The 16,837-nt window shown below is 43.9% G+C and overlaps 1 long non-coding RNA gene across 1 annotated transcript; it reads right to left on the bottom strand.

Annotated features, from left to right (window-relative positions):
• Positions 1-619: 619 nt before the first annotated feature.
• Positions 620-7,987, bottom strand: LOC113973113. The gene is made up of 3 exons (XR_003536135.1): positions 7,959-7,987; positions 1,817-2,041; positions 620-1,072 (listed from the first exon to the last, which is right to left on the bottom strand). It is a non-coding gene; the product is annotated as an uncharacterized LOC113973113 (long non-coding RNA).
• Between the last annotated feature and the right edge of the window lie 8,850 nt (positions 7,988-16,837).

The following is a 16,837-nucleotide window of genomic DNA, read 5'->3' as shown; positions in this document are numbered from 1 at the left end:
AGCAGCTTTGCACAGCACATCTAATACTGATCTCAGCAGAGATGAAAGCACAGAGCTCGAGGGAGGGTTCACATGGCAAGTTAGTGAAGTAAAACCATGCTGCAATTTGGCCACAGCCCTGAAATTACCTATTATTTAGAGAAGCCAGATGGGATCTTTATAGCCGTCGATACAGTGGAGCTCAAACTTCTTCCAGGAGGGAAGTCATCTCCAAAGATGGAGTGAGGGTCTAGCACTGAGGCTGATCAACCAACATCATTCCTTCAAGTAGGAAAATGATTCCTGAACTGTAAGACTAACTGTATCCAACCTTGCTCACCCACAAAGATCAACAACTCCAGCTCTAGCGAACTGAGTTTATGGGACAATGCATTTCTACTGCATATTCTGTCTCTGCTCAGCCCAGTTTGTCTCAGTTTCCCCTTCTGCAGACAATGTAAACATCAGAGAATTGAACACCTTATCAGCCTTGGATGAATTTAATTAGACCAGGTAGTTCCTGAGGTGAATAGTGCACTTGCAGCACTCGGGTGTTTCAGACAGAGGATGAGAAACGTGAGAGCTCCCAGACTGCCACCACCTCCCCTGCAATGCCTGGCTGCACTCAGGTCACCAGGAGCCTCCTCCATAACCATCCTCTTCTTTCTGATCTTCAGTCCTGGGATAAAGGATAAAGGGGATCCTGTGCTCAAAGGGAAAATGATCCCTTTTCAACTGGGATGCCCTCTGCCCAGAGTCAGCACAAGCACAGGAAGGTATGAGGACACACTCCCAAGAGCCAGACCATCATCTCAGTGACTTGCAGCAAGAACAAACGCTAAGTTGCTGCTCTGAATATTCAAAACACACATTTACCATTAAGCCTTTTAGCTCTTGCATTTTTAAACAACAGTCCAGAGTGGGAAGGGAATGATTAGCATCCTGACTTCACCTCGACACGGAGCAGCTCCCTCCAATGCTTCCAGCTGAGCAGAAGAAAGTCCTTAGGAAAACTCAACCCACTGCAGGCACGTTCTTCAGATCTTGTAGAATATTCCTCATCATCCTCTTTTTGGCAAATGAGCTTTTGTGCCTTTAGGTACACGATTAAGAAACAAAAATCATTTATATATTTTCTATTAAAAATATTTTTTTTTAATCTTAGAAGATAGCAAAACTTTCACTGGAAAAAATTGAAGCTGTCTCTAAAAGAGGACATGAAGGAATATAATTAACAGCCTGTAATATCAGGAACAAGGCTCAGCAAGCCCTGCAGAAGGTCCCTCCACACATCTCCACAGGGTGTCAGTGTTATTTCAAATTTGGGTCATTTAATGCTGGCATCAGACTAATTTTCTCACCACATTATTTTTATGAGTCTGCTCCTCAGAGAGCTGCTGCCACCACAGGCTGCTTGTTACAGAGCTCCCCCTTTCCTCCCATATTTTTCATTCAAATTAAATTAAAACCATTTAATTAAAATGAAATTTCTTAAAATTGGGAGACAAACACACGGTCATGGTGGTCTGGGGACAACGGGAGATTTCAGAGGGATCTGCAACGGGGTTGATGTTCACCACTACAAATCTGCTACCAGTTTGCTGGTGGGATTCCCAGTTGCTGCAGGACAATGGTCTTCCAGCAGATGATCCAGAACCCTTTCACATGCACCTACCCAGGGCTGTACCTCCTTTCCCTGACAGGTACGTGGCCACCACGAGCATCCCTGGCACGACCCATTCTGTGTTTTACAGCCTTTTGAGAGCTGACTCCGAGGCAGAACAAAGCTGTTTAAGTTGACCCTTGCCAAAAATTATTTTCCAGACACGTTACTAACCTGGCTGTGCTGAAACAAGGTCCCACTGTACTCTGGCAGCTGTGGCAGATGTGTGGTGTGACACACAATATCCCCTCCGGGTGACCGCCCAGGCCAGCTCCAGTTCTTTGCAGGGCTCTGCTGGGATGCCCTCAGTTCCAAGGTCCCCCTTCCCAGCAGCTTTCTTCAACTTCCACTGGTCCAGCCTGCCTTCTACAATACTCACATAACAGCTCCCCTTCTAACCTGTAATTATGAGAGAGTTACTGGAGGCACAGATGGCTGGATGTCTAACAGGGATGAATCCTGGCTCAGGAAGTTTCTGCAATTACTAACTACTCAGCATTTCAGTCAGCATATTATTCAAAAATGTGCTATTTCTTATCAATATTAAGGACATCATCCCAAAGAGCTTCTGCTGAAAGCAATACTCAAGAACGTGCCTGGAAAATGACAGACAGCATATTGTGTGTTAGCCCTGCAGAGGACACGTTCTGCCTCAGATATCAGACAGCAGTTTGACAAACAGGGGTGTTTTTCAGCAGAACCATCAATTTAAGTTGCCCCTGCCATGCTCCTTGCTATTTATCCTCCCATCCCTCTGCCAGCCCTGCAGTTGTGCCAATACCATGGCAATAAGCTGAATAGCAGAACTGACTTAAAATAAAAATAATCTGGCACCAAAGTCAGTCAGTATATATTTAATGCAGATTAATTATCCCATCTAATTTACCAACTGACTGCACAGTAGCTGTGCCACCAGGATAAATATGGGAGGAGTGGTGGGTGGGAAGGAGGTGCTGGACACTCAAATTAGCACAGTCAATAACAGCGATGCTCAGTCTGTGCCCCTGGAGTTTGACTTGCATTAGAATAACAAGAAGATGAAAGCCCAGATCTCCAAAAATACCCTGGAGTCCAATTTTCCATAGATCACAGAATGGTTTGGATTGGAAGGGACCTTGAAGATCATCTCATTCCAACCCCCTGCCACGGGCAGGGACACCTTCTACTATCCCAGGTTCCTCCAAGCCCCGTCCAGCCTGGCCTTGAACACTTCCAGGGATGGGGCAGCCACAGCTTCTCTGGGCAACCTGTGCCAGGGCCTCACCATCCTGACAGGGAAGATTTTCCTCCTAGATTTCAGGAGTTTCATGTTCCTCTTAGATTAGCAAAGAAGGGCAACAAACAGCCCATGTCCAGAGAAGGACAGCAGAGCTGGGGAAGGGTCTGGAGCACAAGCCTGATGAGGAGCAGCTGAGGGAGCTGGGGGGGCTCAGCCTGGAGAAAAGGTGGCTCGGGGGGACTTTATCACTCTCTACAAGTCCCTGAGAGGAGGTTTTAGCCATTTGCAGGTCAGGCTCTTTTCCCAGGTAACAAGTGACAGGATGAGAGGAAATGGCCTCAAGTTGTGCCAGGGGAGGTTTAGACTGGGTATTAGGAAAAATTTCTTCATGGAAAGGGTTATCAAGCACTGGAATGGGCTGACCAGGAAAGTGGTGGAATCGCCATCCCTGGAAGAGTTCAAAAAACCTCTGGATGTGGCACTTGAGGACACAGTTTAGAGCTGAACATGGTGGCAGTGCTGGGTTGATGATTGGACTTGATGATCTTAAGAGGTCTTTTCCAACCTTAACGATTCAATATTTTAAAACAGCTGGTTCTTTCTGCTTTCCCCTTCCACAGCAGGGCAGGGCACCAGGCAGGGGAGCAGCCTCACAGCAAGCCCAGCTCCTGCTCGAAGCTACCTGGTGGTCTGCAGAACATAAAAATATTTTGGAACAGCTGCACTACATGATGGCAGAGAAGGAATATTGACTGGGACCGCTGCGGCCGTTTCTTAAGTCTTTAAAAATGAAACATCATGGCAGCTATTTAGTATGGGTTTTGAAAATTCAAATATTGACAGAAGGAAATTTTCCAAAGGATGCCAGCAGCTTTTGCAGCAACCCCAGTAGTAGAAACACTGCGGTGTCAGATGTGGGCTGCAGCACAGACCAAACCCACACGCTCCACACAGGCAGGAGAACTTCCAGCTGAGCACAGCAGCACTTTGCCCTCCCCAAGATGTTTGACTGTGCACTGGAGCTGGGGTGGCGAGGGCTGGAGGGTGGAAGGGAGAGGCTAAAATGCCCTGAGGAACTACAATCGCACTTGCCAAATTCTGCATTTTACTGGAGAAGGGAGAGAGTGACTTCACTTTCTACCTCCCCTTCCCCACTTCCCCTGCCCCAAACAGACAGATGTGGCTTTGCGAGAAATTAATTACAGATGGAGGCTGAAAAAAAGGGAAAAAAGCCCCACTTTCAACCACAAGGCTTTTTCCTCTGCAGACTTGAGGATGGATGGGGCGACCTGGGAAAACTGGCAGATGGAAAACCCATTACAGATGTGAGGTTTGGAGAATAAGGCTGAGGGACAATTTGAGAGTTGTAAATTTTAACTTTGGGGGTTTAAACGCATTGCTTAGCAACACAAAACAAATAGGAAACAGGAAGCCTCACGAGAGAGACGCTTAAATATTTTAGAATCCCTATTTGAGGTGAAGACTGCATTGCCAGAGACCTGAAGGGCTGCTATTCTCAGCAGCTACAGTCAAGTCAGAAGGAAAATGAGGACTGTAATCTCATTTCCACACACAGAGGCATTTAACTTATTCTGGTCGAGAAAAATAGTTATTTATTTGTTCCCATTCCTGTTTTGCAGGATCAGAATACATGGTGCATTTTTAAGTATTTTTCTACCCAAGAAACAGTCTCGTAATGTCTTCAAATACATGCAGGGAAGCTGCTTTACTGGGCATGTATATATTGTGTATGATCATTGCTACCATATGTCTGACCCTTGCTACATGGTCCAATGCCTTTTTATGCTGCTGCATAAATCATCTCCTAAAATTCCTGACATCTCGAAGGATGGCAGGGGCCTCCATCTCCAGGGAGAGGAGGAGAAGGGTGAAAAAGAACAGATTGCCTGGAAACAAATGCTGAATGCTTTACGCTATTTCCTCGCCATGAAGAGAAAAGGGACCTTCCAGCTTCGGAAGGTCAAATATTGCAGTTTTGGTTTTTTGTTTTTTGGGGTTTTTTTATCCACTGAAACACTAGAAATGCAAAGTAAAGCAAAGCGTGAAGCTTCTGAACGAGCCTGTGGCCAAAGCCTCACCTTCTGCAGCAAAACATGAAGGGAACTCATTAAATATTAAAAAAGAAATTCCCAAGAAACCAAAACTCCTTTCAAAAATTCTGTTCTTCTAAGAATCTGTACAAGAAGTTCTTCAAATACATACCTATAGTGACACATTTATATTAAAAAGAAAAAGAAGCATCAAGTGGTTCTTTGCCTTATTTTGGGATATTAGCCCACAGTATTACCTCTGGGATGTGTTGAACTGGTAGGAGCATGCTCTGATCCTCTCCTGAACATGACATCATCCTGTTGCTTTCATGAAGGAGGTCCACATTAGTGGAGTTCAGAAATAACCCAGACATTCCCACTTGGTTTTGCTGCTTGAGCTAAAAGGGATACACCAGGCCCAGAGTTTTGGGTTTTTTTCCTTTTCTTTTTTTTTTCCCTATATGAAAAAAGCCAAGCACACAAGCCCAACCATAAATAACCTGGAATAACTAATGCGTGCAAGAGTTAAAATCAGTAGGAAAGCTCCTTGGCAGCTTAGAACTCCAGGCCAATAAAACCAGCTGTTCATACATATACACTTAACCCTTCAAAATCAATGGGGGAAAAAAAAAGCATAATGGACACATCTTGCTTAATCTAATGGCCAGAAATATGGAAAGCAAAGAGTACTTAGAGAAAAGGCATTCTGACATAGAATCCCAGAATGGTTTGGGTTGGAAGGGGCCTTAAAGCTCACCTGGTTCCGACCTCGCTGCCATGGGCAGGGAAACCTTCCACTAGCCCAGGTTGCTCCAAGCCCCATCCAGCCTGGCCTTGGACACTTCCAGGGATGGGGCAGCCACAGCTTCTCCAGGCAACCTGTGCCAGGGCCTCCCCACCCTCACAGGGAAGGATTTCTTCCTAATATCCAATACCCTCTCTCAGTGTGAACCCACTCCCCCTTGTCCTGTCACACATAATTCTTCTGAGGAGTGCACTCGGCTTTGCTGCTCAAAAAAGGTGAAGTATCAACATACAGGACACCTGAAGCTGAAAATGGGACAAACATCAACACATTTTGAAAATCTTATCAGAATATTACAGGGCAGGGCTACTTGTAAAGATGAAGGAAGTATTTCCCTACAGATCCTCAGCAGTTTTATAAGTAGCACTACATCAGCTGAAACTACCAGATGTGAATGCCATGGACAAGACCCAAACGTCCAGCTATAACTGTGGTTCATCTCCTGGCATTAGGAGATATTTAAAATCCAACTAAATACCATTTTGTGGGTGTGCTACAAAGACAGTGTAAATCAGCAGACAGTGGCTGCTGCTCTGTGTCTGTACCTGCCTGAAAGCCAACACTGAGCCGTGCCTGGAAGAAAGGCTTTTGGGAATCGGCTTCATCTTGGTCCAGAGGAGTCATGTACGAAGATCTTCTACAGGAAAGATTTCAGAGAGATACTTTTAGCTTGGTCTGGGACAGGAGCAGACACCACAAGCAGGCTGATGGTAGAAACACTGTGTTGTGGGTACATGTGCTCGTGTTCCCTTTTCTCACATCCCTGTCCAAACCCATGCTGCAGGACTATCAAGACTTCTTCCCTCCACTGTCCTTGCATGACTCTTTTTTTTTCCCCTTTGCACATCTAATGAGCGAAGGGGCATATTTCCAGTCCCTGAATCAAATACTAGGTTATTAAATCACCCACATATCTCATTTACCAGACTGAATTTGAGAAAATACCTACTGCAAAAGTCCCTTGATAGACCAGCACCAGAAGATGACCTTAAAAAAGGTCCCAGCAGCTCCCACAAGTTTGTCTTTTACAATCAGTTAAAACTATTTGACAAGGTAATAAATACATGCCAGAAACTGATGGTCTCATAAAAGCACAGACTCCTCTTTGCTGCTGGTAACACCACTAACCTGGGGTAACACTGGCTGGAAAGTTTTACAAAATTGCCTCAGAGAGCCAGGGGTCCAGTTTTTTTGAGTTTAAAAAGACAAGGAAGCCTGGCATGTTACACTGTAAAAAAAGTCTGTATCATTTCCTTTTTTCTCCTCTCTCCAAAATTCTCATGGGTCTTCACTGCACAATGCAAGAAAGCAAAATAAAACACTAACTCATTCTTCCAGTTGCTTTTTCTTGAGATGAAGCTTCTTTTTCCATCACGTTCCTGTCACAGACACGTTGTGAGGCAGGTCTGCTGCAGCACTGCTGCCCAGCCTGGCTTGCATTTTTTTAGGAAGAGGGGGCTATAGAAAAGGCACAGTGAGAAGTGAGCCTCATTCTGTAGGATTTTTTATCCTGGATAAAGGCAGGAATTCCTACCAAACCCCACGCACTCGTGGCCAGAGGCATCTCCCCAGCCAACGATGTGACACCAGGTCACTTGACGCAGGGAGCTCAACAAAGGGAAAAAACCCTCAGAGTGGGTTTGAGTGAAAACAGGCTGCTAAAAGTTGCACTCGAATTAAAGAGCATTATAGTGTGGAAACTGAAACCTCATCAGATATTCCACTGGAAAACAGAAGGAGCAGCTTCTCCAAGTGTGAGACAGAGCTGCTGCTGCTCTTGGAGAGCGAGAGGGAGCAGGCAGCCAAGGGGCTGGACAGGCTGAACAAGCCTCACTTTTCTGGATGCTGCTGAAACTTGCCACTGTTGGTGAAACCCTGGCTTTGACATGAGCTTCAGGCAGAGGAGATAGATGTGGGCAGGAGAGATGATGGGGAAAAGGAGCACGGAGAGAGATAGGGAGGGAAAGGGGCTGCTCTGTTCCCAAACCCCTGCCTGCCCCATCTCTCCTGAAAAGGCCCCTTCAGCCAGGCCTATCTGTCAGCCTCCGACCTGCCTTTCAACATTATGATGCTCTTTGATTTTATTCATTCCTGCTGGAGGTTTTTGCTTAAATATAAACAGCAGAGGATTTCAGCCGGAATTAAAAAAATACAAATAAAAGAAATACGAAATTCCCCAAACCTCCAGGCACATTTTAAAACACATTAAAAAAGACACAACAGTACCAGCTTCATACATACCACAGCTGCAGTGATTCGGAGCAAAAGTAAGGAAGGCTGAATGTGCTACTGTTTTGTTCTAAAAAATGGACTTCACACCCAGGTGGGAGATCTCTACAAGAGCAAAACCTGAAGGAGAGAGTGAGAAATTCAGTGATTCCCACCTTTCCCACCTTGATATTTCTGCTTCTCCACGTGCTGGGCAGGCTGGACTCCGGGAGAGCAGAGGCTTTTGTGAGGTCCCCAGGACTCTGGGAAACACAGGCAGCTTTACACCAGGATTTACAACCAGTAGGTAAAGAACAACTCCAAAGGTGTTTTATTACTTGTGATGAGGGACTATCAAAGAAGCCACAGGCTACTTTGCCAACTGTTTGGTGTTATTTCTTTAGTTCTCAATGGCAGTGCTCTTGGCTATTGCTCTATTTTTCTTTCCCCTCCCACTCGCTTATCTTTCATCTTCCAGCCTCCAACATTAACTCAATTACAATGCACCGTATGTTGGAAATTAATCCACACAGATGCTGAAGAAATTCAGCTGTTAAAAAAAAAAAAAAAGAAAAAAAGAAAAGCAAAAATGCAGCAGCTCCAGCTCCTGAAACACAGAGGCCAGGATGCTACTCCAGCACTTTACCACAACATTGGTTGTGCAAACAGAAAATGAGTACTTGAGTTCTCCTAAATGAGTTACCAGCAAAGGCAGAGGCTCTTTTGCACAGATTTTGCCATCCCTATTTTCTGGTTTGAAACACAGCCAAAGGATGAACAGCTTTTCCTTCGGTAAGCACAGGGCTTTAGCATGTCCCACCTTGTGATTAGCAGCAATATCTTGGACTCTTTCGACATGAAGAATGGGACCGGACAACCAAACAGTGGAAACAATATATATTTAACATATTCTTCTGCTTTTAGCATTTTTCAAATAGTGATCAAAATACAAGCTTGACTTGCCCTTTGAGAGGTACGTGCACAGTCACTGTGAGAGACAAGGATTGGCCAGATTAAGAAATGCAGATGAATATTGACTGACACTTGTGTGCCCTGTGTGAAAATAAAGATGCCCAAACCAGGGCAGCTATGTGTTATAGCATCAATAGAGATGGACTGGCTGCCTGTGTAACTTAAACAAAAAAGAGGAGAGAGAGGTGGTGTACCCTGTTAATCTATGGCAGAGGATTCAGAAGCAAATAACATCTATTAATCTTTTCTAGCTTGTGTGTACAGATGTTTTACTTTTTGCAACACTACTTCAGGTTCAACCCAGATGGTGTAAATCAAGCTGTAATGCTCATTAAATGCATTTTCAAAAAAAGCATTTCTATTCCGTCCCTTCAGCATTCCAAGCAGTTCAGCAGGGCAGAGCACCCACCCTGAGCAGGGATTGCAGATGGCACACTCCATGCTGGGAGGAAACACAGTCCCAGCAGTGGATCTCTGCAAATGGCTCCTCCAGCAAAGACAGAATGCCAGACCAGTGTCTCTCTGAAACAGGAGGCATTGGTATATGCAAAATGCACCCAATTTCTGAGCTTACAAGAGCTACAAGTATTGGACCATGTATGTATATCTTTTTAGAAACAAATACAATTTCTTTCTCTCAATTAAAAGTTACAAAGCATTTTGGATACCAAAACTGAATTTTAAAAGTACTAACCTTTTTTTTTTCAGTAAATTCTACTTTCACCAAGAATCCCTATAAAATTGCCTGTACATCTTCTCCACAGGTTACACTGTTTGTAGTGACCATTCAATTCTACACAGACCACTATGTAAATGACCAGTTAAGCCCAAGCAAACATCCATCTTGTTTTTCCAATCCCACCATTACTTTTGTATTTACTCCCCTTTATCTTCTGTTTTGCAATGCCTTTTCTTGGTCTTACAACCACATTAACTTGCTACTACAATCTTTTCTACTCCCAAATTGTTTAAAAGAAAGACCTATGTTTTTACTACATAAAATGTGAAAAAACCCCAAAAGATAGAAAACTGCACTCCAGTGTAAATCATGATGGGACACTGATAATAAACGAACCATATTCATGCCAGATAAAGCAACAAATTCTCATTTAACACACCAAATAATTTATCCTCAGCCAGAAAGACACTCAGTCAGACATTCAAACAGCCGTCTTTGTACACACAGAGAAGCTGCCAAGTCTCCATACTTGAATGATCTCACAGACTCTGGAAAAAAAAAAAAAGAAAACCAAAACATTTTACCCTACTAGCTGAATACACAGGGCAGAAAAGGATTGACTTGAAAGCATTTAAGTGGTTTGAGTCCTAGTACAGATCTGCAGACAAGTGTGGGGAAACAAAGTCACAGAAAAAAAACAGACCCAAGCAAAACCTCCTTTAAGTTTTCTGGCCTGTAAGAGTGCTGCCAATGAAGAACAAACACCCATAAATATTTACTGCTGTTGTCTCCCCTACTCACACCAAGCATAATTCATACTCATTTCTCAAACAAGGAAAATGAAACTACTTATAAGAGCACGTAGTGATAGGACAAGGGGCTTCCCATGGACAGAGGGCAGGGTTAGATGGGATATTAGGGAGAAATTCTTCCCTGGGAGGGTGGGGAGGCCCTGGCACAGGTTGCCCAGAGAAGTTGTGGCTGCTCCACCCCTGGAAGTGTCCAAGGCCAGGTTGGACAGGGCTTGGAGCAACCTGGGCTAGTGGAAGGTGTTCCTGCCCAGGGCAGGGGGGTGGAATGAGATGAGCTTTAAGGTCCCTTCCAACCCCAACCATTCATGAAAAGGTTTGCAGCAAATGATAACCAAGGTTGGAGAAGTTAAAGTGTAAAGGCAGTAAAGTTTCCCTCTGAATCCTCAGAAAAAGGTGATCAGTTTTCACCTACGATGCCTTCCCCTTTTGGTGTGAGGCACTGCTGAGTTAGAAGGGGAAGGAAAATGGAGGACAACATGGATATAAGCAAATAAGAGGACAGTGATCCATGTGCTGCTACCTAGGAGAAATATCTGTGTGCAACCCTGTTGGCTTGGGCTTAGTGCTGAGCACAGATAGTTACTGAGCTCAGCTTGGTTCCCAGCTGTGTACACTGGACCTGATCCTCCACTTGGGAAAATTTCCACAGCTCGACCAGGCTGTGAACGATGACAATTTTAGCAGCTGGACACTGGCTACATTCGGGGTCTCCAAAGACACTGTGGTGCCTTTCGTTGTGCCCACGTGAAACCAGCTCTGAAAGAGCCCTCGAGGTCCATCCCACCCTGCTCAGATGAGACATGGGCACACAGACATCTCAGGATTAAACAGCAGCTGATAGATTTGGATTTCAGCTGTGCCAGTTGCTAGGTCAGGATGGGCTGAACTTCCAAATGTGCCACGTACTCAAACTCCCACTTGACAAGAGGGACTCAAACAGTCCATTGTAGCACCGAAAATCATGTCTCTGCAAGTGTTAAGCCAGGCACCAAATATGCATAACTAACTAATCTTAAAATAAATCCCAAAACCACACAGGCATAAGTCACTTGCTTTGTCTCACATAGTGAATAAACTGCACAACATGGACAAATAGCAGGGAGCGTTATGGAGAGATAATGTGAATTTTCTTGAAGCCTTACATCCTCTTAACTACAATTTAACTTAATATCTCCCCATACTGCTTTTCATAGACTAGGAAAGCGACATCAGATGCGAGAATCAGCTCTGTCTCAGCATCCCTCACCCCATCCAGCCTCTCCATGCAGCAAGGCCTCTGGCATTCCACAACATTCCCCCACACAGCTGGAATGGCACCCACACTGCCGTGTTCTGCGTGTCTGGATGTGTGGGGTACAACCTCAGCCCTGTGTCTGTGTGGGAATGCCCAGCCATGCAGGATCATCCCACCCCCTGCACACCTGCAGGTACTCCACACTCAGCCCACAGCCCTGGAATCTCTCTCTCTCTCCAGTCCTCTCTGCATAAATCAAGCAGCAGGGAGGCTCAGAAACATGACGAATACGTTGGCCAGAATATCTCCTGCTGTAAAGACACAGGAGGAAGGGGGATACTAAACTAACCTTGCCTTGGATGGAAAAGCAGCTGGAATTTAATGTTCTTGGAAGCCAGCCCTGGCTGTTCAGACATGGATCTGCCAGGGAAGTCCCCAGCGGAGGCATTGCTCATTCTCCAAAACTAAAACGTCAAGAGAAAGCGCTGGAAATCATTAAGCACTCCGTTCAACATGTCTTGAACAATCTCAGGCAGGGTAGGAGGAAAAAAAAAGAGCCTCTTGACCACTAACACAACAAATTCTCAGTGTTAATATAAAACAGAGGGGGGATCGTCAGCAATCCAAAGTGGAATTTTGCTTAATTGTGTCAATCTGAAATGTTACATCAAACCAGCCTTAAAAAAATTACAAGAAGGAAAAGAAAAATAAGAAACGATAAATGAACAGAAGTGTGTTTGGCCTGGGCTTTCAGGGTCTTCACTATTACAGCCCACCCTGTGTAACTGCCCTGCACCAGCTACACTCCCCCACACGTGGCAAAGTGTGCTTGGTCACCAGGAACTCCAAGAGGGAGAGAAATGGTGATCCAAGGCAGCAAGGAAAACCTTCCCTGGAGAAGAGCTGGCATGTCCCACAGAAGCTGTGGCTCACTGGCACAAACCCCACTGGGAAGTAACGTCACTACATTCCTAGGGCTCAAATTCAAAAGAAAGGGGGTTGTTTTGCCACCTGCTGCAGAAGTGCAGCTCCAGAGAGAGCGTGACTGAGTTTTAATCCCACGCCAATTCAGACACAGACGCCAACTGGCTATCACGGAAATACATTCCTGCAGTTGGTACTTCCCAGCCCTTCCAGAGGGAGGGAAGATTTTCTTACAGATGTTCTGCTTCTCCGAGGACTTTGCTACAGTGAGGTGCCCTCTCAATCACTGACACAAGGGCAGAGTCAGTGTGGAAATACACACCACAGGCACCTCCACCTTCCACCAGAAATGTAAATAAGTCACACCCACTGAAATAACTAAAAACCCATTGGCCATTTTTGGAAGAACAGAAGGAAATTTGGTAAGTGGCAGGTTAAACTGGATAGGTGGTTTGTTTTTTTTTTTTTTGCTTGATGGCTGAAAGATCTGTACTTCCTAACAAAATCAGGTTCTGTACTTCATGAGTTGGGTAAACTGGTTGCTCAGTGTTGGCTAAACTGGTTGCTCAGTGTTGGCTGATCCAACAGGTGCCAGAAAGAATTTCTCTTTTTCTGTGTGATCCAGAAAGCACTTGGCATTCTCCTTTGGATGAAAGCTGTATCAAGGAAAACAAAAAAAATCATTACTGTGCTCAACTGAAGTGTCAATCTCTCAGGAATCAACAAGGAAAGTGCTTCACATTAGCTGAACTTGATTATTTTCTTCTAGTTAGGATCAGTAATGCTGGGAAACACAGGGAACAACGTTTTCCTGAATGGTCCTACTGAGGTCTGCTGCAGGCTGATGAGGCATTTAAGTCCCGTGGCAACAGAAAAACAGACTTTATCCTATTCCTTGAATGCCTGGAGGGGCTCTACCTAAAGGGCTGCTACAGAGCAGATGGCAGGGACAGGTTTTGGAGCAGGCTGGAAGACAACAACCAAAAGGATCCCCAAAAGCAGCCCTGAGGGTATCCTGGCACAGCTACTCGACTTCCTTGAGAGCTGGGGAAGGAAACAGGAGAAGCAGAAGCCTGAGGTACTAGAGAGGATTTCCCCAATTTGTTTATACACATGTATCAGTGGACATATTCCAGCAGAAAAGATACATATTGCTTTAAAAAAAAAAAAATCAACAAAATGAGAAACAGCCTTTGTGCATTGGGATGAGACACCTTTCCCAAACCAGGCTTCCAAGCAGAAACAAGCCAGATTTATTCCAGTATCTAGCAGCATACATTGGGTTTAAACTGACAGAATTAAAAAAAAAAACAATTAAGTTTTAGCCTCCCACATGCTGACTGGTATAGAAATTTTCATCTAAAGCAGCAGCAGATCACCAAGACAAACATATTCACAGGGATTTCTTGTCAAAAGTCACTTTAACACAAACATTTTAGTGGCAGAAAAAAAAAGCTCACTACTGACACCAGCAGAACACTATTTCCATTTAAAATGAAGAGCGTGGCAACTTCAGTTTTAATGGAAATTTAAGTGTGCTGGCACTGTCAACTAACTGTAAAGCCACTTGAAGGCTTTGTTTCATTTTTAACTTTAAAAAATAATACAGAAACAGGACATACTGTCAATACTTTTACAGATCCAATCCCACTTTCCGTGTGTGCTAATGGAAGCCTTACAGTTCTCCATTCACATGACTTCAATTTGGGTTACCACAAGAAATGTGTTATGACTTCAGGCTGATCTTTTAGGAAAAATTAAAAGAACATTTTTTCTGCAGCTTGTAATTAATTATACAAAGTCAATTGTACAAAACATCTGTTTATTCGTTGTTCTGATTAATGTTCTAATACCAACAAAGGAAGCAGAGTCCACACTTGGAGAAGCTGCATCAGTTAAACTTGTATTTTCAGAGTAGCTGAGACCCCCCCGATTTAAATCATGACAAACTCAGGCTCGGAGGCATTTGAAGCCTCAGATTCTTTGATGTTCAGATATCACAGCTTGAAAATTCTCATCTTGCAAACTCGAATTTTGACAGAAGGTGTAACCAAAGGACATTCTGGGCTACTCAGTGTAAGTGGCAGATTTCAGAGTAAAACTAGAGTCAAATCAATATTTTGTGCTGCTGACAAACTAGTACTAATATGTTGTTTTAAACAGTACCTTTAGAAGATCTATTTTCCTTCAATATTTAACAGTCTGAGACTGTTCATAAGACACCACAGCCCAGAAGAGACTTCCCACGTCACCAAGTTATGTCTCATGGCACTGCAAACAACTAAAACTAGTAGTGTAATTTCTTTCATGATCTGAATATACCCCACCAAAAAAAACCCCCCAAACATTCAGGAGTTTGTTCCCCACTGCTCCTTCGAGGAGCTGTAACAGGAACTTGCCCTCCTCAGTGGTGTGAAACCTTTTATCTGCAGTCAGATTATGCACATTTGTTCATGCAACAATATTCTCTTATTTTAGCTTTTTCTTTTCCATTTCTTGCATTCCAGGATATGGGTAAAGAGCAGCTTCAAGTTTCACAATATGGGAATAATACATTTTTTAAATAATAAAGAGAATTAGGAAGTAGATTTAAAACAGTAACATAACCTTAAAATATGAAGTGTTGTGTGCCTAAATGGCTCTTTTTAAAGAACCACGAGAAATTAAAATTCATCTAGTTACCAACATTCAAAACAGCATTGACTTAATCCAATTTGTTATTTCCTTGCCAGCAGCATATTTTTACTTTAATCTAACTGCCTATTACATTTTCATTGCATATCCTTGACACTGAAGGAACAAATGCTGGGCTGATACCATCAGAGCATTCAGTGTCATTATCTAACTAGAAATGACAGGCAGAACAATATATTAAAGAACTTGTGCTTAGCTGAAAGACTGGATGAGCTCAAGGTGAACTGGTCTGATGCATCCCAAAAGCCTCCTTTGGAAGCTTTTCCCACATGCACAGCAGGAGGAAAAAAACCCACTGTATTTGCTCGTTTACATTCAGCACTGAAAAAGCAGCACTTCAAGGATCAAACGGCAACACAAAGCACTGAGTTAGAGAAAATAATAAATGTATAAACCTTGCAGGATTTGTTACCTCCTTTTACTCTTGAAAAGGACCAGAATACGGGGGTGAATTAAGAATTTTGCATACTTCACTTTTTATGCTTTGACCTAACAAACCATTTTTCCTTACATTTACAAATAAACTATTTTACTCATATTTTCCCTGGTCACTTGTAGGCAAACAGAATGGCAAGAGGACCAAGGGGACTGGCAGAAGCCTCAGCAGGAGCAGTGGCCTCTCTCACAGCTGTCCAAATGCCTCACTAATCTTAATAAACCACTTCTTGGGAGCATGACTGATGCACAATTGGACACTCTTCAGCTCAGTAAGCTTTGTCTGGAGACTGGGGTTTTGTTGATTTTTGACATTATAAGCTTCTTTGAGCGCAAGAGATCGTTCTGTCTGCATGGAGCCCCATGAAATCCCTGGGGTTCCACATCACAGACAACCACCTACAGCCCTGGCAGTACCAGGATTTAAATGATTTAGTTTGCCCTGCATTTTTCTTGGGCTGCCTGGGACACACAGCCAGGTCACTGATGGGCTGTACCCCCCCACACCATCAGCGTCAAGAAAAATGATTTAAATCAGGATAACAGATAGAGTTTTGCCAGAAACACCGGAGCAGGTGCGCTCTGACAAGTTCTGCCTTGATTATTTTATGCATTTTTGACCCATTGCAAAGTGCACTGGATACAATCAGCAGAGCTGGCCTGCTCTCCAGCCTGGCAGTGTTACTGCTTGCTGATGTTCCAAACTGGGCAGTAAGACATGACCACACTCTTGAGGAACAGCTTCCCCTGAAACCTTATAACCATCAAGGTACTGCATTTGACAGCTCTCATTTGAACAAATGTGAACTGGCAGCACAGCAGCACAATTAATATGATTTAAACAAGATGTTGTTTAGTAAATATTCATTAGATGCCACAGTAGCAAGCATGATATGTCTACATATAATGGCCAGGAGATATTCTCAGACATCCAAATGGCCAATAGATTTATCCTGAAAGAATTTCCTTATTCCCTTTAGGTTCTCTGAAGGAACCTCACAAATGACCTAACTGTGGTCTTCTAGTACCTGAAGGGAGCCCACAAGAAAGATGGAGAGAGACTGTTTACAAGGGTCTGGAGTGACAGGACAGGAGGGAATGGCTTCAAACTGAAAGAGTAGGTTTAGACTAAATATTAGAAAAAAAACCCCTGACTGTGAGG

Source organism: Neopelma chrysocephalum, unplaced genomic scaffold (assembly GCF_003984885.1).
Source record: "Neopelma chrysocephalum unplaced genomic scaffold, ASM398488v2 Primary Assembly neopelma1_98, whole genome shotgun sequence".
In the NCBI taxonomy this organism is placed as follows: domain Eukaryota; kingdom Metazoa; phylum Chordata; class Aves; order Passeriformes; family Pipridae; genus Neopelma; species Neopelma chrysocephalum.
Note: the sequence above shows the minus strand (reverse complement) of the source record. Positions and strands in the feature narration are given on the sequence as shown.